The 22,486-nt window shown below is 41.3% G+C and overlaps 1 protein-coding gene and 1 long non-coding RNA gene across 2 annotated transcripts in view; one reads left to right on the plus strand and one right to left on the minus strand.

Annotated features, from left to right (window-relative positions):
- Nucleotides 1-22,486, minus strand: part of LOC115590368 (butyrophilin-like protein 2) — a 231,024-nt gene that overhangs the window by 76,354 nt on the left and 132,184 nt on the right. The gene's annotated exons all lie outside the window — the stretch shown is intronic.
- On the plus strand, nt 8,852-9,843 carry LOC115590125 (uncharacterized). Its single transcript, XR_003985690.1, has 2 exons — nt 8,852-8,958; nt 9,433-9,843. It is a non-coding gene; the product is annotated as an uncharacterized LOC115590125 (long non-coding RNA).

Consider the following 22,486-nt stretch of genomic DNA (forward strand, 5'->3'; position numbering starts at 1 on the left):
CTTCAGAACCATGAAGACCTGCCTTCTGAAGGAGACAACATGTCTCAGGTGTGGAGATTTACAGCCCAGAAGAATCAGTTTGACTGGAGACATTAACTGTCCGTGTCTCTCCAGTTCTCTCTGCAACATTTCATTACTAATGAACGGAGGAACTCTGGACAGAATGATGTTTTTGGCTGGATGAACCAGCGGTACCACCTGAACAAAGGTGTCCTGGATCACTACACCTCGTTCAACAACCGTGCTGACTTTATCAATACTGTCCAGAAAAATAACCACTCCATTGTTCATCCTAGATTTGGACTTCATACCGTCATAACCGACTATTTCTCCGATTGCTGAACTGCAATCCACCACAGAGCAATTAACAGTGGGACAGAGTTTGACTCTGTGTCTGTGTGTGAGCGTCTCCAGCTGAGGACGATTGATACTGATCCACTAAAACTACAGCACAGAATACTACTGCAGTAATAAATCTAACATACAAACACACAAACAAACAAACATACAAACAACCATACACAGATAGAAACACACTCGCTGAAATGCACACCCACTCTCACCTTCTGACACTTCGCATACACTCAGAGAGAGACAGAGAGATCCTGTATTTACAACACTGACCTCTGACCCACAGCTCCACTTGTTTCTTCATAAGAATGTGTTCCTCCCTGTTGTAGACGGTGCAGGTGTAGGTATTTCTGTCTCTGTCTGTGGGGTATTTCAGGGTCAGACTGAGGTCTCCAGGTTTCAGCAATTTTCTTTTCATCTCTGTTCGACCTCTGTAATATCTGTGCTGTTCTTCAGGCTGGTCAGAACCGTTCTGATACACGTGGACCTTCTTGTTGTCTCTGTCCCTCCACACCACTTTAGCGTCTTCAGGCAGGTGAACTGTGGTTTTGCAGGGCAGCTGGACAGACTCCATCCCTGAATCCACCTTCACCTGGTAGACTGAGAGGACAACAAACCACAACATCAGCTGTACAGACAGCAGGAGGAACTGTGATGGTAATATGACCTCACTGTCTTATCCTTCTCTTATAATCCCAGACCTCACTGTCCCATCCCTCTCTTATAATCCCAGACCTCACTGTCTCATCCTTCTCTTATAATCCCAGACCTCACTGTCTCATTCTTCTCTTATAATCCTAGACCTCACTGTCTCATCCTTCTCTTATAATCCCAGACTTCACTGTCTAATCTCTCATCCCTGTTAACCGTCTGTCTCAACAGTCACAGAACGATGCTGCCCATGTGCATGATGGGTAGTGTATACTACTACACTACCCATCATGCACATTGGCAGTATCTACACTGCATGCAAAATTGTTTGACAAGTGAGTATTTTCACCATATCATCATTTTTATGCATATTTTCCATTTCCAAGCTGGAATGCTTAATGGATTTAAGCATAGCAGGTAATGTGTATCTGTGTAATGAGGGAGGATGTGGCCAAAGGAGGTCAACACCCTATATCAAGTTGAGCATAATTATTCAGCAGCTTCTTTTCCCTCAGGCAAAATGGGCCAAAAAAGAGATTTAACTGACTTTGAAAAGTCAAAAATTACAAAAAGTGTCTCAGAGGGATGCAGCATTCATAAAATTGCAAAGGTATGCAAAGAACAGGATTGCACAAAACGAACTGAGAAAAAAAGAAGCAAATTAACTGCCAAGGATTTGAGAAGCATCAAGTGTGAAGCTACCAGGAACCCATCATCTTCCAGTTCTGTCATATTTCATAACTGCAACCTACCTGGAGAACCCAGACGTGCAAGATGTTCAGTGCTCAGAGACATGGTCAAGGTAAGTACGGCTGAAACCCGACCACCACTGAACAAGACACATGAGATGAAGTGTCTAGACTGAGCCAAGAAATATCTGAAAACAGATTTTTCAAATGGGCACAGAGCTCCACTTCGATTCAGATGCCAGCAAGGTGGAGGTGGGGTACTGGTATGGGCTGATATTATTAAAGATGAGCTGGTTGGACCTTTTCGGGTTGAAGATGGACTCAAAATCAACTCCCAAACCTACTGCCAGTTTTTAGAAGAAATTTCTTCAAGCAGTGGTACAGGAAGAAGTCTGCATCTTTCAAAAAGACAATGATTTTTATGCAGGACAATGCTCCATAACATGCATCTAAGTACTCCTCTGTGTTGCTAGCCAGTAAAGGCCTTAAAGATGAAAAAAGTATGGCGTGGCCCCCTTCCCCACCTGACCTGAACCCAATTGAGAACTTGTGGGCCCTTCTTAAACAGGAGATTTACAGTGACGAAAACCAGCCCAGCTCTCTGAACAGTGTCTGGGAGGCTGTGGTTGCTGCTGCACAAAAAGTTGATCATCAACAAATAAAGGAACTCCATGACTCCATGAATGGAAGTCACTGTTATTGAAGAGAAGGGTCGCTATATTGGTCACTGATCCTTTTTTTTTTTAAATGTCAGAATTACATTTTTAAATGTCAAATGTTTATTTTAAAGTTTTGAGTTGTTTGTTTATCATTCTCACTTAAGCAGATAAAAATAAAAAAGTGAGATGGGAAAATGTGAAAATGGGTGCATTACACAGGCAGTCGGTTGGTGGAGGCAAACAATACAGGCAGGGATCAGGCAAAGACAAAATCGATGGAAACAGGCTGTAGTCAAAACCAGGAAACACTAGTCTTGAAACAAAAGGCTGGGAGGTTTCTGCAAGGGGACATAAAAACGAACTGGCAACAAACAGGGGAAACACATGGGCTATATAGGCACACACACAACAGCTGAAGGTGATCAGGGTGGGGGCAGACAATCAGGTAGGAGGATGAAACCACACAAGCAGGGGAGAGGAATCTGAAACAAGAGGAGAGGTGAATACACAAGACAAGAACAGGGACAAAACTACAACATGGACCCAGACATAAAACCTCACTTTTACTTTCTTAAATATTCATGTTTGAGGTATATTAACATTTTGGATTAACCAAGAGCACTGTAGTTGTTCATTAATAAAAATAATCCTTAAAAATAAGACTTGCCTAATAATTGTGCATACACTGTATACTCTGATGACATACCTGTCATGAAATAGTGCCTAAAATGTAGTAAGAGAGCTCCAGAAACAAGCCCAACAGCCAGGAGAATCAGGAGAGCTGTGGCCCAGGATGGGAATCGTTCTGTGGAACCAGAAACATAAAGAACATGACCTCTGACCTCTGACCTGTATCTACAGGAGGTTTTAGGGTTAGTTGCTGACCTCTGACCTCTGATCTGTATCTACAGGAGGTTTTAGGGTTAGTTGCTGACCTTTGACCTGCAGCCGTACGTCCTTCACTCTCAGTTCTCTCTCTATGCCCATACTGAACCCTCTGACGGTGCAGGTGTAGGAGCCGCTGTCAGAGAGGTGGAGTTTTGTCAGATGGAGGCTGAGGTCTCCAGTTTCCAGAGCGTCAGTCTGCATGGATGTTCGGCCACTGTAAAACTGGTTTTGGTCTTTAAGTTCGTCACCTTCCTGCTGACGCTGGTGGACGGTTGAAGGATTGAGATCACAGCGGCTCCACACCACTGAGGGCTGGTTCAGTTCAAATGTCTGAAAGTCACAGGGCAGCAGGACAAACGAGTCCCCCTCATACAGCTCCACAGCTGAGGCATGCTGGGAAACTGTGAGGTCACACAGACAGAGAGGGTCATTGACAGCAGCCTTATTTCATGTCATGAGTGTATGTGGTCCTCTGCAGTGTGTGCAGCCTGTAAACTGTGCTGCTAAAGCTCAACTCAGACTCTGTGTGAATGAAGGCCAACATTTACATCCACATGTGACGCTGCTGTCAGCAAAGCATCATTATTACGTTTGTGAACAGAAGCCATCAGAATGTGAGCGAGCTGCAGGGATCTAATCCTAAAGAACAGAAGTGAGGACAGTGTGACTGTACAGTCTTCTACATTCATCAGGGTTTAAAGACACAGTGAACAACTGCTGCCTTTTATCTGTTCTTCATGTGTTTCTGTGAAGAAAACATGGTCCTGCAGCTGAAACACACTGATGAAGTAAAGATGACACAGATCCACATTAAAGACATGACGCTGGACCGAGGTGACGATCAGATCAGAGGGAGGAAGGTTATCTTACCGTGCACGAGGATCACAAACACCACAAACATCTTCATCTTCCTGTCACAACTACAACAAGCACAAAGTCCTCCTTACTGAGCTTCACTTCAGAAACACATGGAGGACATCAGTTCACAGCCAGTCGTCACTTTGCTGCTGCTGACCGTCCACTGACACCAGGACTGAACTCAACTTTCACTTTGAGCTGTTTCCAGTAAATCACATATTGGACGCTGCTTCCTGTGACGCTTCCTGTGACGCCCACCTGTTGTATCCAGCAACATAGACAGGTGTTTGAGAAGGTTTAACACGAGGGATGTAGCACTCTGCAGGTCACAGGTGACTAGAGAGCCTGCTAGTGATACAGTCAGTGCTGTATGGACTCTACCAGCCTAGTTAATGTGGTCAGTCAGGGATGTAGTGCAGAAAACCAGACTGATAGCTGAGTTTATAACACTGAGACTGTCACCTTCCCTCACCACTCTCTCACTGAATCATCCTCTAAATGTGTAAATCACAATAATCTAATGTTGATCTCCTCTGTCAGTGGGGAAATGTCTCAGCAAGCAGCGTCTGTGAAATTACTTCCAAATTACCAAAATAATGAGCTCAAGATGTCTGAAAGAAATCACCCCAACATGATGTAGTAATAATATTCTGCTAATGAGACAACCAGACAATATATTTAACTTCACTGAACATCAGAAGTTCATCAGGATCCAGTTGGAGTTCATCATGAGAATTTCTTCATTAATTTTAGTACATTTTGAGGTAAAATTGAGAGAAATGACAAAACAAGTCATGAATTTTGGTTAAGCGGACGAAAATGGATGGATGGATGAATAACAAAACATTGCTTTGTCACCAACACCTCCTACATTTACAGAGCTTAAGTGAGGCGTGATCCTCAAGTCTCAAGTAAATACACTTAAGTATATTCTGCACATGTCAGATTATTTGTATGAATATAATATATAATTGATCAAATAAATGAATTTAAAATGTGCTGAGGATTGAAAAAAAATCCGACCAACCCTGTCAATTTATGTGCAACCCAAATTATTTTATGAGCGTGAGACGGTCATGAGACGGTTCCACACACACACTTTTTCTGCAGTTTTTGCTCTCACTTTCTACAGTCTCTCAGTTTCTCCGGCCGCTCTGTGTCTGCTCTCGCTGCAGCTGCCTCCTCTCCTCTCTCCTCCTCTCCTCTCTCCTCCCTCTGCTGATGCTGCTTCAAACTTGACACCGGCTTTGGGACTGACCGGCTGATGATTGGCTGTTCTGCCTTAAGTCCCGCCTCTCTTTCTGTGTTAGATTTATTGTTCAGCTCGTGCTGATGAGGCGGGAACTAGCTAGGTTCATAGACACCGGCACAGATCCACAGAGACAAAGACGCCTCACTGAGCGGGTTGGCCCGCGGCTGCGATACGTCGCCGGCAGCTCCGCTCCGTGAACTGAGAATCGATGGAGTGAACTTTATAAAGCTCCTTCTACAAAGTGCTATAAGTTAATGTCTCATTTACACATTCACACTCGTACGGATATATTCAGTATACAGATAGGAAACAAAAACAACGTCTGTAACGTTCTCTGAAGATTATAAACGTTAACTACTCCTCGTATGTTCAGTATACAGGTCTGCACCAAACCGGTTATCATGTTTTTATGTGTTTACAGCTGTTAATGTATGTAACGCTGTTACTGTGATGATACATGACAGTTAAATATTGAATCTGTGTATAATAACTGAATCCTGACATGTAACTGTGATTTTTGATAATTTCTACTAATAATAACAATCAATCATGACAAAAAATGTACAAAGTCTGCAGATCAAGATAAGAAGCTGCAACTGGCAGTGAGTTGCTCTCTTTTCTGTCAGCAGTGAAGTGAAGTGATGTACTCCATGACAGAACATTATAAAATATGATCATGTATACAACAACATTTAATGGTAAAATAAAAGTACAGTTGCAGTAGGCTTCTATCATAAATATGCACCATATATATAGTTTATTATCATCATCATTATTATTATCATCATTATTATCATTATTATTATTACTACTATTCTTCTCTTGACTTTGAATGGGAGCAGCTGTAATGCTGCAATTTCTCATCGTGGATCAATAAAGTATTTCTGTTTCTGATTCATATAAAATGCAGTCAGTTGTCCATATTTAGAATTAAATTAAATAAACCAAGACAGATGCCACATTTACATGTCAGGGTGTGGTTATTATAGACACAGATTCAATATTTAAGAGTTTTTTTATCATCACAGTAACAGCATTACAAATAGTGTGGAAAAGCCGTATAAAGTTCATATTTCCGCAGGCAGCCACTCACCTCTGTTTATTTCTAGAAAATCCTTTAGGCTAAGGTGGAGCGGCTGAGATCCCACTATAGCTACAGAAGCAAACACTTTTTTCTTGTTGCTTTGTTTTGTTTACAAAAAGCAACGATCGAGCAGTGCAGACGTAATGTCGATATTATCTCCATGTGTAGATGTCATGTCCATATTTGTGACTGTGTAACAACATAGCAATGCTTGCTTGCATAGCAACTAGCAGCTTTTTACATATCACTCGCTGCCACTGGAAAAATAAAATAAAAAAATAAAATGAAATAAATTCCCTACCTACCCATGACCTCAACTGACAACCAACAGGAACCAAACTTTTTTTTTGTTAGGCCTGATTCAGCTCTGACACAGCATGTAATCTGTTAAGTACCTCAGAAGTGTTCTGAGGTACTTAAAGTCCGTGTAAAGCAAAATCAGCCATTTTCTTCTAAACACATTAAACAGGTCATAAATGTGTTTACTTAAAACATGTAAAAGCCATTCGACCATTTAGAATTTAATTTTGGAGCTAGGCTCACAAACAACATTTTTTCAACATTTCTGTGTTCAGGATTTAATGGGCGGGTCAGACATCATGCAAAACATATGATTTGCATTAACCCGGCCGTTCAGCGCGTCAGCTTCAGTGGTTCTCCCACTCACTCTCCAGTCGTGGATAGCATTGCTTACAATAGTTTGCAGCTAGCTAACCAGCCAACCAGTCAGCTAACCTCCGACAACGAGTCGGCGGGAGGAGATGTGGCCGCCGTTGACTTCCGCTGACCCTCTCCGTCCCGCTGACGGCGGGTCCCACCGTCGGTATGTGGCGGTAGTATCAGGGCCGCATTATTGGTGAGCCGTCCCAGTGTGAACGGATAATCCGGAGGCGCGGAGCGAGGGCGTGTCGGTCTGACAGTCTAACTGCACAGGTCCTTCACTCAACTAAATACAGAGAAATGTCCCACAAAGCAACGTTACAGGACCGAACAAAAGTAACGTAGTAACTGTAACTGTCTTTGGTAACTTATATGAGGAAAACAAATCCCACAGCTGTATGTGGAGAAGCGTCTGTCCTCCTGTCCATCCTCCGCCTGTCCTCCCGACTCTTCCTCACATTTCTGCTCACAAAACAGCGTCTGTCACGCTTGTCACAAGAGTGTTTAACTCACTGAGTGTTTGATGAAAATAAATCACCACGACCGCCAGCCCTCCTGACCGAGACTTCAGGGAACTGTCCCCCAGAAAACAGCCTCCGTCCCCGCGAGTGACAGAGTCAGACAGCGTCCTGTTTACTGATGGTGATTATGTATAATTATGTAATTTAGCGCGAAAAACTTCACTCCGTCACTTTCCAGGATGTTTAGTGGGTCAGGATCTCAATCACTACACGTTATAACAGCATCTATATGATTATAAACTGTCTGCAGGTTTAGATAGACAAGGGGAACACCTGGGGTACACCTGGGGAGACACCGACGTCATTAACATGACGTGTAGCCCCCGCCGCATGGGCGTGGTTCCAGCGCCTCTAACTGACACGCCCCCAGCGTTTCACAGCAGAAAGAAGTGCTTGTTTTTCCATGATTTAGAGACCTAATTTTATATACTTAGCAATTTTTTTAATCTTTCAAATTTGGCTCAGTGGTCAATGACCCATGTTTCTATGGTGTTACAAACTCATAACACATTTTTTTGCCGCTTTACACGGACTTTAAGATCAGAGGGAGGAAGGTTATCTTACCGTGCACGAGGATCACAAACACCACAAACATCTTCATCTTCCTGTCACAACTACAACAAGCACAAAGTCCTCTTTACTGAGCTTCACTTCAGAAACACATGGAGGACATCAGTTCACAGCCAGTCGTCACTTTGCTGCTGCTGACCGTCCACTGACACCAGGACTGAACTCAACTTTCACTTTGAGCTGTTTCCAGTAAGTCACATGTTAGACGCTGCTTCCTGTGACGCCCACAGCTGTGGTTCACTGTGTTTCTGTCCTCGTCTCTTGTCTTAGTTCTTTATTTTTGGATGTCACCACAGTAACACAGCCTCGATAAACAAGTGTCATGATGGCTGTGTTGACTGTCCTGCAGTTGTCTCAGGTGTCTCTAATAGACAGACGTGTCTGTGAGCTACAGCAACATAGACAGGTGTTTGAGAAGGTTTAACACGAGGGATGTGATGGAACAATATTAGTTAAACTCTTGTGTGACATTTCTATAACCCCGTGTGTTTGTATGTGAAAGGAGAAGTGGTTAAATGAATACCACATCCTGTCTCAGGAGTTGTTGCAGTCTGTTTCCTGAATGATGCATATATTGTTTAACCTGCATGTTGTGAATCATCTGCTGGGAGGAGGAGTACACGTCACAGCAAGCTGCTTCATGCAGAGACTGATGGACTGTTTGCGCATGCGCAGTGTGTTCGACACTTTCTGTGCAGTTTAGTTGAGTTTATCGTCCACCGATCGTCAGCGCTCTTCTTTATTCCTTTGTGCAACAGTGTGCGTCGGTGATGATGTAAGTTACGTGATGAGTGGATATTGTTTATATTTCATATGTGATGAGAGCTAATATTACCAGGTTACTAAACTCGGTTTGCTTGTTAGCTTACCATTTAGCATGTCTTACTGAACCCCATGACACATAGACGGCCCAACATGTAACTCAGTTAATTACCATACATTTTATTTTCTTCTGTGACTGTTTATTTAGCGGTGTAGCTGTCCTTCATTGAGGCTGCTATCATATTGATGCTAGCGTGTCAAATTGACCAGACCGGTAGCTGCCTGGGCTGTCTCAGCTTAGCTTGGTCACGTGACCGGCCTGTTGCGCCAAGCTGTAGTGTTGTTTAATGATCTTACACTGACCCCTATTGGTGATTTGCAGTATGACACCTTATTCATGTCTATTGTAATGAATGTTATTTTATTAATGCCACTGTATTGTAGGTTAATTGTTATTAATATAGTTTATTGTTGTTGTCCTCTGCAGACATCACAAACCACACACATACAAATACTACAGTGTCCTGATCATTTGGATAGACGATAAATAAATAAAGGGAAGAAGTTGTTGCGTCTTCTCTGACCGGAGGATTAGGCCAGTATATATACAGCCAGCATATCATCACCGAAGCTGTTCCGTAACACTGCATGTAACCACTAACAATAGTTGAAACGAGCACCACCTGTCATTGAGAATGTGACATGAGAAACATGAACTAAGAATGTTTGTTCCTCAACAGTGACTGTTACGCGATCACTGGGTGTGACCTGTGAAGACGATGCTATAAATGTTGCTGTTTAATATGATTCTGTGGAGATCTGCAGAGACAGCCTTACAACCTGTTACTTTGTATGATTGCTCCCCTTGCTGCAAGTAAAAGATTATTGATCAAAGGAACTCTCTTTGGTGATTCTTTCTCTCAGAAGGTTAAGAAAAACTGTGTTACTAGAGCGCACATTTTTCTGACAGTATGTAGCACTCTGCAGGTCGCAGGTGACTAGAGAGTCTGCTAGTGATACAGTCAGTGCTGTATGGACTCTACCAGCCTAGTTAATGTGGTCAGTCAGGGACGTAGAGCAGAAAACCAGACTGATAGCTGAGTTTATAACACTGAGACTGTCACCTTCCCTCACCACTCTCTCACTGAATACTAAAGTATATTCAGCACTTTCAGATTATTTATATGAATCTTAAATGTGTTTAATCTGATTGTTCATCAAATAAATTAATTTCAAAAAGTGCTGATTCAGCACTGACGCAGCATGTAATCTGTAAAGTAACTAAAACAGTGTTTTCAATCAATGTAGTGGAGTAAAAAGTACATATTTGCAGAAATGGAAATACTCAAGTAAAGTACAAATACCTCAGAAGTGTATTTAGTGCAGTTCTGAAAAGTAAACCTGGGCAGAGCTCATGTCGCCCTCTGGTGGTTGTTTACAAGAACATCACTGATAAACTCTGAGTGTCTGACAGGAATCTTTTAATATAAAGTGCTGAGTGTTTACATTCAGATGTTTCTCAGAGTTTTAAAGTTTTTTAAAGAATGATTTTCCTCGCTGGCTTCAGATGAACTGACGACCTGTTAGAGGCTCAAACTGATAAAATATCACAGAATAACAGGAGAAGTAAATAAGAATCCACCTAATATTTGCTTTAAAGAGGCTTCAGTGTTTGTTTCTGTTGCAGCTTTATTGATCTATCAGTTATGATTCCAGGAACAAGTCCAGTTATTTTAGGCAGAAATGCTCAGAATTTAATCAACAGCTGAAGTCAATATGTTACAGTACAACTATGACAATGAGGCCTCAAACATTCCACTGCAGCCTGTTAGGTCCCGTAGTTAAAGTGTCCTGAGTCCACAGAACCTTTTCTGGTTCAGTTGTTTCCAATGAGCAGGGAGCAGAATTTGGAGGAATGCGGTCCAGCTCATTCAGCTCTGGACCGACTGGCACCGCCTGGAGCCAACGCTGCTGATCCCCCCTCAGTGTTTGTGACCACAGTCAGCAGCAACTGTGACCTCAGAACAGAGCCGGCCCAAGCCTCCATGGGGCCCTAAGCAAAATTTGATTTTGGGGCCCTCTATTACTGCCAATAATAATGATTATTGTCATCATTATCATTACGAATACACTTGTAGAACTAAATGTGAGAACTTTTTGTTGTAGTTAGATTGTAATCCACAGCGATTAATGCCATGGAAGCAGACACCAGATTTGCAAATTTACAGAAAAATCTTTCAATTAATATTTGGCAAAGTCAGCAACTCCCCCTTCTGGCAACACATTAGTAGTCAATACATAAAACCTTAAAGAGCAGCCCGACATGTTTTACCCATCTGTGGTTTTTAGTCTGAAATGGTAGCAAATTCAGCTACAAGAGCAGCAGATTAACACTTAATATTCAAAGTGATATAGTACTAAGTGGGATACCAAATGTCATCTAGGCCAATTAAAAGTAACAAAAAAACTAATTGTTTACTGCAAACACAATCTGCTTTATTATTATTATTTTTAAATAAACTGCAACACCAAATGTACGAAAACAGACAGTATTAAATACAATACATTTTAAAAAATCAGACAAATACTAGGTACAAGGTAACACAAATGGTTTATAAATAAAATATTAAGATGAATTAGGACTGAAAACTATGTAAAAATGTGCAAAATCTTTGGTAAAATGGGGGGGGGGGCTTCGGCCATCGTGTCTTTTTGGGAATATGAATGTGTCCTCTATAGGCAGTGGCCCTCTTAGTACCTGTTCAGTCCTTTCTGAGTCTGACAGGAAAGAGGTACACTCAGCTGGGTCAACTGGTGGAGCTGCTGGTCCCTGCTCCAAACTGGATGCTGATGACGACAAATCAATCTCGATGACCAAAGATGAAGGACCTATAGGGAAATTAAAATGATATTTTTGGACAAAATTATTCATCTCAGAATATTCTGCAGTACACTGAGCAATTATAAAGGCTGTTTTGTTGTTAACTTAGCAGGTACAGCTGAGGTTGCAGAAGACACAAAAGGGACAGTGGGCACAGAGGATAGAGATGGACCTAAGATGAAAAACAAGCTAGCATGTTATAGTCATATTACACTTGAAAATGATGCAGCTTATTTTCTAAATAAAAAGAGAACAGCTATAGCTTGTAATAAGAAAACAAACTGTAGAACAACTGAAAATTGTTTGAGAAGTTTTGAAATAATATGGATTTGTGTAAAATCATGTCCCTTGTCATATAATTATATGTTATATTAAAAAAAAATCATCTCAGAATGTTCTGCAGTGCACTGAGCTATCAAAGGCTGTGTTAGAGATGGACCTGAGATGAAAAAAACATATCCCTTGTCATATGATTTTATCTTATATTAGTATATCTTAATGAGATAATCTGACTAGAAATTAAATATACATGGTGACAGTTTTTGATCACCTCATTCATCAGCCTTGGCTGCTCCTGAGGAGGTGGATTGCCCCTGGGCTGAGTCAGAGCCTCCTCCAAAATATTTCAACAGTGCTCCTGGGGAAGTTTCATATAACGTATGAGCATATCAGGGAGATGATGTAAAAGGAATATGTTTATTTACTCACATAAGTTGCTGTGCTCTGCAGCAAACAACTGCAAACAACATACCTCAAACTAGTCAGTTAACTAAATTATTTAATTAATGCAAAACCATATTGCTAGCAAACATCACTGCGTTTGTATTTAACGTTAGTTATTAAACATTTGCTATCAAACACTGTTATCAAAAACGTTGTTTGGATGCCAAAGAGCGACCCAGAATAATGTATATACACTGAAAATCAACTTATTCAAAGTATCACACAAACACAAAGACGTTAGCTTGAATAGTAAGCTATCTAACCTAGTCAGACGTTTTGAACTAATGTTAGCTTGCAAATTTGCTATTATAGACTAATATATTTGGAACAAAATATCAACAAATGTTACATTACTAAGACATACCTTTATCTTGTCGTCTTCATCTTTCTTCCTTTTTCTTTTTTCTGCCCCTGAAGGGTAAGTCCTTTTTTGCAACATCTTTCACCTGCTCCTAGCTCCTGGATGCTGCGTGCGCACTGCACGGTTGGCTGCACTGCACACGTCACTAGCGGAGCTCTGACATCTCGAGCAGAGAGGCAGTAGGAAACTACACTCTTTGTTGTTGGGGTTTTTTGTTGTTGTTGTTGTTGTTGTTTTTTGTACAAGTATGTACATTTGATAATATATGAATTATCATTACTCACGTATGGGAAAAAAATAATTACTTTTTTCTTTTTTAAGTGAATTGCTCTTGGGGGCCCTCTAGTGGTCACGGGGCCCTAAGCAGCTGCTTAGTTTGCTTATGCCTTGGGCCGGCTCTGCCTCAGAACATTTGTCTGCAAAACTTCCAGAGCATCAAAATCTAAAAGAAGAATAAGAAAAGTCAGACACTTCAGCTGGACTTGAGTCCGTCCTCCGCTGCCTTCTCCACCTCCTGGTGGCTCTTCATGTGTGTCTTCAGACAGTGGCTCTGAGTGAAGGCTCTCTCACAGACGGTGCACTCGTAAAGTCTCTCTCCGCTGTGCGTCCTCATGTGGACCGTCAGATACGTCTTGCGAGCACAAGCTTTCCCACAAACTCCGCAGTTGTACGATTTGACGCCCGTGTGGATTTTCATGTGTGCGGTCAGGTTGCTCATACGGTTGAAGTGCAGGCCGCACTCTGAGCACTGGTGCGGCCTCTCCCCGGCGTGGACGATCATGTGTTTGTTTAGAGCTTCTTTAGATGACAGCCCCTTGCCGCACTCGGTGCAGGTGATCGTCACCTTGGTGTGCGTCCTCAGGTGAACCTTCAGCTCACCTATCGTGTAGAACGTTTTGCAGCAAACGTCACAGAGAAACGCTTTGTCTCGCTCTGAGTGAAGTTTCTCGTGCAGTTTCAGTTTTGCAGAAGTTCCTAAATGCTTCCCACAATAGTCCGGCAGATAAGTGAGATAATCGTTCACTTTGTGATACAAGCATCAGACTTGGCACAAATATTCTTTGGGAACCACTTTTTCCAAAAAGCCCGTTAGCCACACAAAAAATCCAATATGGCCGCCAATTTCCAAAACAGCCGCCATTGAAAGCCATTAGACTTGGTATTTGAGCTGGATTGAGATTGGATAATCATATTTTGATTATCTTGATATTTATATATAGGTGAAAGGATATGAGCTTTTCAACTCTTCGATAAAAAGTCAAAAAATGTGTTAAATTGTGAAGTAGACGGCAATGAATGGCAAAAATAACGCCTTTTTGTACAAATTTTCATTAGTTTAGTTGATTGTTTTCTCACTGTTTTTGGTATTTTGTTTGTTTGTTTGTTTTGTTACATTTGATACATTTTATATCAATAGAATATTTAAAATGAATGGGAAATGATCACTGGTTTGAACTGAACTATACCAGGACACACCTCCCAGGTTAAGTAGGTGCATGTTTTTCTTTATTCATTTTGTTTTCTTTTTTTTGTATAGATTTTTTTTTATTTCAATAGAACAGTGAGGTTTGACAGAAGGACAGCTGTGGTGATAATTTGCACTCTTCCTTCTCAGCGTTTCCTGTCGCTTGCATTCAAATGCGCCCTCTGCGCGCTCAGATCTAAGCGCACGCACTCGGAACACACACCTGCTCAAAGGTCAAGTTCTGCTCACTGATTTTTCTTGTGTATCAACACTGTCAACCAATAGAAGACCGGCTACTGTTGACCAATCAGATTATACCCGCTTCTTTGCGGGTGCGTTCGCTGTACTTCAAGGACTGTCGCATACGAGCGGGCACTGTTTCTACCGGGTTTATCTACTTGCGCCCTCCAGGCTGTTAAATGTGGTGGTTCCCTTTATTTTATGACGACTTTTGGAATAAAATATCAGTTAATCAATACACGAGCGCCCGTGCTTTTCATTACAATAGCTACATCAACATAAAGTAGAACAAGAGCTGCTGTACTTTCACCATATTAGCCAGCTACCCAGGCAGCGGGATAATATAAGATTATAAAGTATCGGAAATGTCAACCAAAGGGCAGCAGTTTCGGCAGTTAGGAACTGGAAGTGTAGGTTCTGCTCTTTTTGCAGAGAAAGAGGAAACACAGCCAGGACTACCGGCAGCAGCTGCACGTGGAGGTCACATGGAGTTAGATAGTAACGAGGCGGAAGATGGAGTCAGATCCACGAGCCAATCCTGTTAAAGGTCGAGAGCCAACGGACCAATCCGGTGGAAGAACACATTCATGCACTATTCAACTCTATATAGTATAATAGACTGGGTCAGGAACAGAAAGGGCTGTCAGACTTTGTGAACTGACACACAACCTGTTGCTGGTCAGGGAAAGGAAGCTCTCGACCCAGAGCTCTGTGAGCTTTATTCATTTACTGCTTAATAAATACATTGATTTGAGACCGAATATCTTCTCCTATCGCTTCCTTAAAAGATCACGCAGGACTCGGATGACACATAGACTGAAGTGAAGGTAGAGGAGCTCGAGTCCAACATCACCAAGATGAGATTCTGTGACTCGGGGAGTTTACACACTACACCATCAGTACACTAACATCAAGGGGGCTTTTAAAGCAGTCCGCCGCCCCATCTGGGCTCCTCTGACTGGGCATAGGTGTGTTGCAGGACTGCTTTGAATGTTCTGTCTGCTTTATGTTTAAAGTTACAGCCACTGACCAGCAAACAGTCAATGTGGAGCAGAATGCAGAAGCTGAAACTGGATACAAACACAAATGCATAGAAGATGTCTGTGTCATAAAACCAGAAACCCTGGCTGACCAATGAGGAGCGAGCAACTCAAAAAGTATAAATAATGCTCCTAACTTGATTAATTTATCCCATTGAAATATTGACTGTGAAAGAGATACTGTATGATTAATATATCTAAACTGCAAGTAGTTGTACTACAGACTTAATTATCTTATTATTTCACTTAGCCGATTCCCCAAGAGTTTCTGAAAATGACAATGTATGGGGAAAAATGTTTTGTTACTGTTCTGTTGTTTCTGAACAAAAGCTTTTATTATGTTGATAAAGTATTTTCTATTTACAAATCGTTGCCCAAATTCTGTTCTGGGTTTTATCTAATTAATACTCGAAAGGAAACATCACAAAAATTCTTAAAGGTCATGAAAATTCATTAAGATTTAACAAATTTATGATACAGCCACTTTAATTATCAAAAGGTATCGTTGTTGGCGATAACGGCGCTGTATTTACTCGGTATCGGATCGAAACATAATCCTGCAGTATCGCAAACCATCAAACAGATTTCCCAACAGAATATTAACTGAAAGTACAAAAAGCACTAACACATCCAGACTGTCACTACGTCACTACCGTGGACGGCTCATCTCTAATCGATCATCAATAATCAGAAGAAAAGCGATCTGAGCGGCGCAGCGCAGCGCGAGCCTCTGACGGTTTGCTACGGCAACTCCACTGGGACAAACCTCGCAGCTGCGCGTTAACCGAACGTCCTCTGTTTTCATTCTAACATGTAAAAAATGTCGTTATTTTAACACAAAGAAAGGAATATCTTCATGTAAAACGTTTGCCGAATGAACAAGAAGGCTCGAATAGTTCAGAAAGTGATGTAGACAGAGTTTCACAGAGTTTATAAAGTGTCTCTTAACTCAACAACTCACTAAACTGAGACATTTTTTAAGGGAGTCTGGGGACTTTCTCCAAGAAGTAGCCTACATAAGTTACACAATGAGTGTGTTTGATATGAAGAGCTCAGCTACCTCTAATTCAACCACTAGATTAATTTATAGGGAACTATCTACGTGTACGTCCTCCATATATACTGTATGATATAATATAATATAATATAAGACAATATAAAATAATAAGATAATAAATATTACATAATTTAAAAGTGACTCTGATCCATCAGATTTGATCTTCATGTCTGTGTACATGAAGATGTGTGTGTGTCGTTATTTCAAAAGCAGTCACTAGGTGGCGGTACAACGCCTTCTCAACACTGTCAAATTACTGTTTTTACACTCCCACTTAATTTTACAGCATTTAAGCACTTAAGCAATTAACACAACTAAGATCAGTGCTTGACCTCAAAAATAATGTCAAAAATAATAAATCCTTTCAAACTTGCAAGATTTGTTTTCCTTACTTCTTTTTTACCTTGCTTACAGGTTCCATAACACATTGAGCAGTAAACAGTACAGTAAGCATATTAGGCAGACTTAAACAGGGTAAAGTCCAATCTCTCCTCTGAGGTACTCAAACTTTTGTCTTGTCAGTGGCTTGGTCAAGATATCTGCCTTCATATCAACTGTTGGACAATACTGCACTCGTATTTGCCCATTCTGCACACATTCACCAATGTAATGGTAGTGAATGTCTATGTGTTTAGTCTGTTTTTATGTTTAGAATGACTGACAGGATTCTTTGTGATTGCGATGTCTCCTTGATTGTCCTCCATGGTCACTGTAGGTGAATCACTCATTCCAAGATCAGTCAGCATCTCTTCAGCCAGGTACCTTCTTGAGCTGCTTGGCTGAGTGCGACATACTCAGCTTCTGCTGTTGAAAGTGCAACAGTTGCCTGTTTCTTGCTGAACCAACTCAGAAACAATATATTACCAGTTGTTGAGCGACGGTCATCCTGATCTCCGGCCCAATCAGCATCTGAGAAACCAATCACAGTTCCTGACTCTGACTGATCATACTTGAGGGCAACGTTCACTGTACCCATCAAGTATGGAAACATTCTCTTCACAGCAGTCAGATATGCAGCATTTGGATTTGCATTGAACTTTGACACAACACTCACTGCTTGTGCTATGTCTGGTGGTGTGGCCATTGCAGCGTACAGTAAACTACCTACCATGGACTGATAAGTGCTTGGGCTTCACGGGTTTACTGACACCATCATCTTTTCTCAACTTTACATTTGCATCAGCAGGGGTTGCAATGGGGTTCTGACGAATGGTTTCAATGTGATGCTTCTGATGAAGAAAGACACAGTTCTTTGCTTTGTCTTGGACAACAGAGATGCCAGGATATAGGACAGCTCCCCATGTCCTTCATCTTGTAGCGCTTCTTGAAAGGTTGTTTCAACTCATCGCCATCACAGCGGCTGTTAACTCAACAGACTGATCAGCTGTTTTAATCTCTCTGATCTGCTCCGACCGATGATGACGTGTGCTGACGAAACGCTCGTGATATCAGGATGAACATATCGATCAGGTCCGGATCCAGGGGCGGATCTTGAAACATATTTATGGGGTGGCGAGAGGGGGGCAGGAACTTTTGAGGGGTGGCAACATATGGTTGATGTATATATACTGAATTTAATCACAGTACACAAGGACACGGGCTGCCATTTACAAACTCATACAGACAACTTTATCTCATGCAATCAATGTCTTGTATTTGAGGTTTCATGTGAAACAGTACATATTAGGAATAAGTGACCATACAATGTGATCTCAATTAATAGGAGATGGAAGTATGGTAACACTACTGTAGATGGGCCATTATCACAGGAAAGGCATTAAGGTAAGACACAGGTGATAAGTGGCAGATGTGTGAGAGGGGAAGCAAACAGATTTGACTGTGTCAGAGTGCCAGTGTTGCAGACAGCATTTGTACAAGAAGAAACAATCCAAATAAAAACTTACCCATGAAGATCTATGGACTGAGCTGTACTAAGGTGAGCGTAAATACACTGTAGTAATAAATGGGCACGGCACTCAAACAAGGTACTGGACATCGCTTTTATTGTTTACTCAGAACACACATTCTCCCTATTTGTCCCTCAGTAGCTTGAACACTGTTTGACAGGTCAGGTCTTTACTGATAAAGTCATGAGAAATACAGTACAATATATACAGTATTCACAGCAGTTAAGGAGACATGAAAGGGACATTTCATGCATGTAAATCTGAGCTGCTGTATCAACAAATTACACAAAAAGGCTCACAGAGTTACAAAAGGGTATGTTACATAAGAACATCTCCATAAACCTGAAAAGAAGTCATATAAAAGTCCATTTTGCCCCCAGTCTGAAAAAGTACAAAAACATTGTGTGAGTAGGTTCATACAGGCTGTATACTGTACATGTAAAAGAAGAGACGTTAAGAAACAATAACACAGTTTTTCCCCTATAAATATTTGTAGCAGCGCTGCTCTGAGTCATTAACTAACAAAATCTAGGGGGGTCCGGAAGAACATTTTGAAATATAACCCTTTAAATAAAGACTACTGGTGAGATTTGTGAAAAAGAAATTGACAGATTGAGACTTACAAAAAATGGCACAATGCAGAAACATATTTGTTGAATCTAATTTATTTTTAAATACCGCTGCTTATATACTGCTGGTTTGGAGTCAGTGGGTCACATGACATTGAAGATATCGAAAAAACTGCAATTATTTTGTATGAATATATTTGTGCTCAGTAATTTAGTGACGGTCCCTAAATCAGTGTCCAGTGATTCAGCTGGAGGCTCTGGGAGGTGAGCTGACCGTCCTCCTGCTGCTAACACTGGGTGAACCTCAGTAAAGTCACAGCTGGGACCAGAAACAGAAACAGTACACCTGGACATGGATATGTCTAGAAGATGGAGGAGAGGAAACATTAAAACTGCATTTTTATGGTTTATTATCTTTATTAATAAAGTGCTGCAGTCTGCAGGGCGACATTTTGTGTGTTATTCTCTATAACATGGTGTTAAAATGTCACCCAGACAGACAGAATCTAATCTCAGCTAAATATACTAAAGTATATTCAGCACTTTCAGATCATTTGTATGAACTGATGAGTTGTTTTTAATCTGATTGTTCATCAAATGAATGAATTTAAAAAGTGCTGATTCAGCTCTGAGGCAGCATGCAATCTGTAAAGTAACTAAAACAGTGTTTTCAATAAATGTAGTGGAGTAAAAAGTACAAATTTGCAGAAATCCTCCAGTAAAGTACAAATAGCTCAGAAGTGTTCTGAGGTCCAGCAGTGGAAACGTTGTCAGAGGTGATAATCCTGCTGTGCTCATGTCGCCCTCTGGTGGTTGTTTACCAGAACATCAGTGATGAACTCTGATTGTCTGACAGGAATCTTCATCTGATATCTTATAATCTGTTCTTCATGAGTTTCTGTGAAGAAAACATGGTCCTGCAGCTGAAACACACTGATGAAGTGAAGATGACACAGATCCACATTAAAGACGTTGGACTCTAAAAAACACTTAAAATATGAAAGAATGTCCATTTATTCATTGATTAAATCATCGTTTATTTTAAAAGCTTACAACAACAATTAGTAAATGCAATACATGTTTATATTTCACTTTTGGTGTGTATTTCCATTGAAGGTTTGGTCTTAAATTTCATATAAAGTGGCATTAAAAGGTGTTAAAAGTGTTAAATGTGAGTGTTTCTATCTGTAGACACTCTGTGAAGGTAATGATACATGTTGTTACTGCAGAGACCTGCTGTCTCTACATCTGAGGTTGTATTTACACTTTACTGTCAGAGTTCAAAGGGTCTAAACCACATGTTTCAGTCCAAACCATCATGTGACATCACTCTGACATCATCACTGATCAATAGTCATCAGTAGTGAGTGTGTAGACTGTGTGTGAGAGTCAGATTGAATAAGAAGCTGACAAAGCGTCCTCCTGTCTTCATCCGTCCTCCATCAGCTCCTTCACCTCCATTTAGTCTCTGATCCAAAGTCACATCAGATCAATAATCAAAGATTGACCAACAGACTGATCAAACAGATTGATCAGCCATCAGAAGAGTCGGATCAGTGGAGCTGCTTCTGTTCCTGATGTTCCCTGCAGAGGAGACAGAGGACAGTTAGACAGAGACAAACAGCCAACCAGAGACAAGCAGCCAACCAGAGACAAACAGCCAACCAGAGACAAGCAGCCAACCAGAGACAAGCAACCAATCAGAGACAAGCAGCCAACCAGATACAAGCAACCAACCAGAGACAAGCAACCAACCAGAGTCAAGCAGCCAACCAGAGAAAAGAAACCAATCAGAGACAAGCAACCAACCAGAGAAAAGAAACCAATCAGAGACAAGCAACCAACCAGAGACAAGCAGCCAACCAGAGACAAGCAACCAACCAGAGACAAGCAGCCAACCAGAGACAAGCAGCCAACCAGAGACAAGAAACCAATCAGAGACAAGCAACCAACCAGAGAAAAGAAACCAACCAGAGACAAGCAGCCAACCAGAGAAAAGAAACCAATCAGAGACAAGCAACCAACCAGAGACAAGCAACCAACCAGAGACAAGCAACCAACCAGAGACAAGCAGCCAACCAGAGACAAGCAGCCAATCAGAGACAAGCAGCCAACCACAGACAGACAAACAGACCTCTGTTCTGTATCTTCATACTGAGCTTTGACTTCGAGTTTCACTGTTTTCTGTCTCAGGATGTCTCCATACTTGTTGTTGATGACTTCACACTCGTATTTTCCTGTGTCTGTCTCTTTGGGGTATTTCAGGGTCAGACTGAGGTCTCCAGCCTTCAGCAGGTCTTTCTTCATCTCTGTTCGGCCTTTGTAATCCTGGTGCTGTTTCTCAGGCTGGTCAGATCTGTTCTCATACAGGTGGACTCTCCTGTATGAGGGTTTATAGCAGTACCACACCACTTTAACGTCCTCAGGCAGGTCAGGTGTAGTTCTGAAGGGCAGCTGGACAGACTCCTCCCCCTCCTCCACCTCCACCTGACAGTCTGAGAGGAAACAAAGCACAACATCAGCTGTACAGACAGCAGCAGCAGTTTTGAATAACTTTATTGACTGATTACAAAGTAGTAGAGAAAGCTGAAGGACAGAACCAGATGAGAGCAGCAGGTAACAGGGGAAAGAAACACAGGAAGTAAAACCACGTTTTCAAGGTGTTGGACATAATCAGAGTCCTGATGATGTTGTGATGCTTTGTCCCTGTGGTCTTCACAGTAATGTCTCATCTCAGTGTTCAACTGCTGTTTGTTGCTTCTCTTTGTCACTTTCACATTTCTGGACGTCACATTTAACATATTCTTTGATCAACTTCTTCAACAGGAAGTGAAGATTTGTTGAATCAGCTGAGAACTGATCATCAATCAATAACTGATACAAACTATTAATGCTGCATTTCTTTGTTCTCAGTGATGAAAAAATTTGTTGTTTCTTTCAACTCGTTCCTTCAACTTTCTTCTGGATCAAATAAAAACATCACATTCAGATCAATACTGTCACTCTGATTGGAAATCAATCAGCTGATTGATGTCAGTCAATCAAAAAACAACACAGTCAATAAATGAAGATTCACAGAATCTAAATCATGTCAGTCAGGTCCAAAGAACAGCTGGTCATCAACAACACAACAGAACACATGTTTATAACACCACACACTGGAACACTTTACACATCTTTCATCATTCTGTAATCATTAAAATCTGTTTTTGAACGAGTTTCAACATTTTTACAAACAGTAAAACAGCATCATCATCCACAGCTGTCTCTGTTCTGTTTCTTCTGCTCAGATACACCA

Source organism: Sparus aurata, chromosome 10 (assembly GCF_900880675.1).
Source record: "Sparus aurata chromosome 10, fSpaAur1.1, whole genome shotgun sequence".
Lineage (NCBI taxonomy): Eukaryota > Metazoa > Chordata > Actinopteri > Spariformes > Sparidae > Sparus > Sparus aurata.